Source organism: Octopus bimaculoides, chromosome 4, assembly GCF_001194135.2.
Source record: "Octopus bimaculoides isolate UCB-OBI-ISO-001 chromosome 4, ASM119413v2, whole genome shotgun sequence".
Taxonomy (NCBI): domain Eukaryota; kingdom Metazoa; phylum Mollusca; class Cephalopoda; order Octopoda; family Octopodidae; genus Octopus; species Octopus bimaculoides.
This window is the reverse complement of record NC_068984.1, coordinates 140,273,568-140,278,128: the sequence shown is the minus strand read 5'-3', so window position 1 is coordinate 140,278,128 and position 4,561 is coordinate 140,273,568. Positions and strand designations below refer to the sequence as shown.

Genomic DNA, 4,561 nt, shown 5'->3' with positions numbered 1-4,561 from the left:
CACTACCATCAGCACCACCAACACCACTACCAGCACCATCATCATCATCATCATTACCACCACAACAACCACCACCCTCTTCCTTCTTCCTCCCGCCCCTAACCCCGTCATCATCACCATCGCTGTTGCCGTCGTCATTATAATCATCATTACCATCGCCACCATCACAACCACCACCACCATTGTACAAATGCTTACATATCTATATATACATACACATGTCTCTGTCTGTCTCTTCACCCCCTCTCTCTCTCTCACTATGTATATATATAGCCGTGTATATATATATATGTGTGTAATAAACTAATAGATTAATAGACATTAACGAATCGGCCATGTTTGTGGATCTGATTTTAGAATCCATTCCCATCTATCTATCTATCTATCTATCTATCTATCTATCTATCTATCTATCTATCTATCTATCTGTCTGTGTGTCTGTCTGTGTGTCTGTCTGTGTGTCTGTCTGTCTGTCTATCTATCTAGCTGTCTGTATGTCTGTCTATCTATCTAGCTGTCTGTATGTCTGTCTGCTCGTCCATCCGTATATCTGTCCGTCCATCTGTCTGTCTGTCCCCGTTCCTCCCTTCAAATCTATTACAAATTTTCTCCCTAAACCACTGAAATATGTGCAAACACCAAGCGTTTATTTACCAATTCCACCAATCGCCTCTTAATTGTTTAATGGGAAAGAAGAGAGAAGAGAGGAGCGTGTGTATATATATATGTACCTGAGTGAGTGCATGTGTATATGTGTGTACGTATGTATGTGTGTATGCATAATCGCATTTGTGTGGTGTGTGTGTATGCATGTACCTACGAATTTACGTGCACATTTTTTTACCTGCACGTATGCATACAACTTTCAAAGAATTAGTTTTGGCCTTTTCCCTTCGTTTCTCTTGGTGTACCACCATCGACACATATACTTCTGCAAATCTACACACACACACATATAAATGCATGCATTCTCATGATGGCCACTTCCACAACTACTGTCATAATTCACATATACACACGCATGTATGCATGTATGTATGTATGAAAAAATACAAAGTAGAGGAAAATGAAAACGCAAATCCCAGGCAGTCAACCAGATTCCCGAACGCATAAATGAAGATATTCAATCAATGTAATTGAATCATATATATTTATACACATCAATATAAATCATGCCCGTACAGGCGTAAAGATTCTCCAACGCTATAAAGAATAAAACTAAGCATTCATAAAAATATAGGAGAGATATAAAAGCATATAATGTGTGTGTGTGTGTAAGGTATGTTGTTATTCGGTTTTATTTCATGATTTCTTGCCAATAGAGAAAGAGCCGGTTTCTAACCTAGATCCAAGGGTCATTCATTGGAATTTCAACAACATCAACGGGGTATTTTTACATGTGTCTTTGTATATGTGCAATATTTGGAGTCAGTGCTTGTACAAATTTGTGTATGTATTTATGTATGTGTTTAATTATTTAAATTCTTCATCTGAATAAGGAACTGGCTTCTAAAACAGCTACAAAGCTCCATCGTGGGAATATTGGTACAGAGACAATGTCACACTTTAAACTTGAGAAAAGTCTTGCATATTTTTACTGTTCCGCTTACAGATTGTATTTGCAGCGTTGCGAGTTAGTTGGTTGACTTCTTTTTCTTGAAAACCCCAGCTTAATCAGATTATCGCTTAGGCATTCATACACAAAATTGAACACTTCAACAAACATCTGCTCCGATACGGGAATCCACCACCTCCACTAGAACAGAGACTAGTTTAAAAGCAGCGTAAACCAATTAAAACGCGAGGATAGACACAACCCGTACATTGAAGTGCGTGCGCATTTATGCATGACTTATGTGGCAGTTATACATTTGCTATAACTCACTACCTTTTGCCATATATGCGGGAATACAATAAACCCTCGACTATCGCGAGTGTTACGTTCAAAACCCCCGCGATAGGTGAAAATCCGCGAAGTAGAAACAGTACTGTACTGCATATTTTTATATTATTTTTCTAATTTGTATATATTTATTTTATTATGAATGTAAAACAATACCACGGAGGAATCGACGTAAGGTTAAATAATAAACCGCGATAGGTAAACCGCGATATGTAAACCGCGATAGGTAAACCGCGATGTGGCGAGGGATTACTGTATAACTGAATTCGCTCGCTGTATTCATGTTTGTATATTTATTCCCCATACAAGTCGGCTGCCATAATTTGAAACAAATGTAATATAGGATTGACAGATAAATTCCTTTGCTTTTTACTTTTTTTATTTTAATCCTTTCCAGTGTTATTTGAATTAATACGAAAAATATTTTCATCGTAGTGCTTCACATTTTTTTGTTATTCTATTCATCCTCTACATCTTTGGTTTATCATTTTTGAACTTTGAATATATTTTTTACCCCTTTTCATACATATAATTGAGTGCCAACCAGGCAACAGGCAAGATAATCTATCACCTCCCATATTAAAATTATGCACCTTCAATTATATCAACTACGATTTCGATCGTAAAGATGGCGGTGAAAGCAAGATGGAACATTCAGTATTGAAGCAGACGAAAAAAGCTGATTTAAAAGAGTTATTTGCTTCGAAACGGGTTAACAAGTCTTCAAGATGATTGAGAAGCGAAAGGCAATGACAAACACAATTATTGAAAAACTACACCGCTTCTACAGGGGAAAGGAAAATAAAATCCCATAACATTCATATAACGCCTAATGGTTGTAAACGAAAACCACCTTCGTTCGATGTTTGTACAATCATACATGACACGAATACCGTATCGTCTATTTCCACGTTTTATAGCCCCTTGCACCCTTTCTGATTTACGAATGATTAGACTAATGATAGTGTAATACGGCGTTCAGCTAGCTTCCTAAACGTGTGGCCTAGTGGTTAGGGTGTTGATCTCGAGATCGCAAGATCCTGATTTCGATTCCATCACTAGGCGCTGCCTTGTGTTCTTGAGTAAAACACTTTATTTCACGTTTTTCTAGTCCGGATTGGACTCAGCTGCAATTGAGTTAGCCTGCGACGGGTTGGCGTCCTGTCCAGGAAGATTGTTGTGATCTCTTTCACTTATACGCTTTGGAAACCAGGTAACTAGTCTATGGGTCCTAGGACTTGGGACAGTAATGTCCAGGGATTGATGATGGTGATATTTTGTTCTGCGTTTTCTTTTACATCTTATATACATTGAAAGAGTGGGCATACTGGCATAATATAGGAAAAGAAAAAGATCTCTCTCCCCACCACTTCTCCTTCTACAGTTCTGAAAGATTGTTCCTGAATATAGAAAATTAAGGAGGAGAGAAGGCAAATTCAAAGGCGATCCATTCAACCCATATTAACGAAATTCTCCATGGTATACAATGTACATACATAGATGCATTCATCTATGTGATATATAAAAAATTTTTAGTAAGAATTTATAAATACATACATATACACGAAAATTTATAAATATATAAAAATTCATAGACATATAAAAATTTATAAACACATAAACACACACACACACACATATATATGAAATACTGGTTTCACATTTTGGCAGAAGGACAGCAATTTCGGGAAAAGCGTTTAAGTCGATTATATCGACAACAGTGCTCCCATAACACTTATTCTATCGGACCAGAAAGGATGAAAGGCAAAATAAACTACTGAAGAATTTGAACTCAGAAAAAATGTCGCGTGGTAACGATTCTGACAGCTCACGACGCATTATTCACATTGAGAATATTGTAAACCAAATAAGATTGTGCAAAAAAAAATTAACGATCTCGCGAGACGGATTCGAACCATCGACCTAAGGATGACAGTTGTACATTATACCTCTACAGTCCTCCGCTCTACCAACTGAGCTATCGCGAGAACCGGTAAGTTTGTAACAAAATAAATGATAATAGCTAATAAGCGATTGAATGACAGACGTGTAGTTCTATTTTTGTTTATATGTATTGTTATATTATTGTCTGTCGCGTGACATAGTTAACACAACAGGTTACTTGCTTTCGGCAGCAACTTCGTATGTGTATATATATATATATATTGACTACCGTGTATGTGTGTGTGTGAAAGTCGAAGACGTACATACATAAACACAACTACGTACATAGATACACGCGCATGCTCAAGCTAATGCTTATGTTTCGCTTATGTAATCTACCTGTCTGTCTGTCTGTCTGTCTGTCTGTCTGTCTATCTATCTATCTATCTATCTATCTATCTATCTATCTATCTATTTGTTTACTTCAAAGGCATGCACATACCTTTTGCATCTGTTCACCTGATGCACACATTTAACCACTACACCGTCTACCAAATTCACTTACAAGGCATTGCTCGGCTCAGACATTTATCCAAGATGTCATAAAGTGGGACTGAACCTGGATCCATGTGGTTCGGAAGAAAATATCTTATTACACATCCCATCTTCTATGTATATACATGAAATGTTTATACACACACACACACACACACACACACACACACGCGCGCACACACACACACACACGCACACACACACACACATATATACACG

At 37.3% G+C, this 4,561-nt stretch overlaps 1 non-coding gene across 1 annotated transcript; it reads right to left on the bottom strand.

Moving 5' to 3' along the window:
* Window positions 1-3,798: 3,798 nt before the first annotated feature.
* Window positions 3,799-3,891, bottom strand: Trnay-gua (transfer RNA tyrosine (anticodon GUA)). Its single transcript has 2 exons — window positions 3,855-3,891; window positions 3,799-3,834 (listed from the first exon to the last, which is right to left on the bottom strand). It is a non-coding gene; the product is annotated as a tRNA-Tyr (tRNA).
* Between the last annotated feature and the right edge of the window lie 670 nt (window positions 3,892-4,561).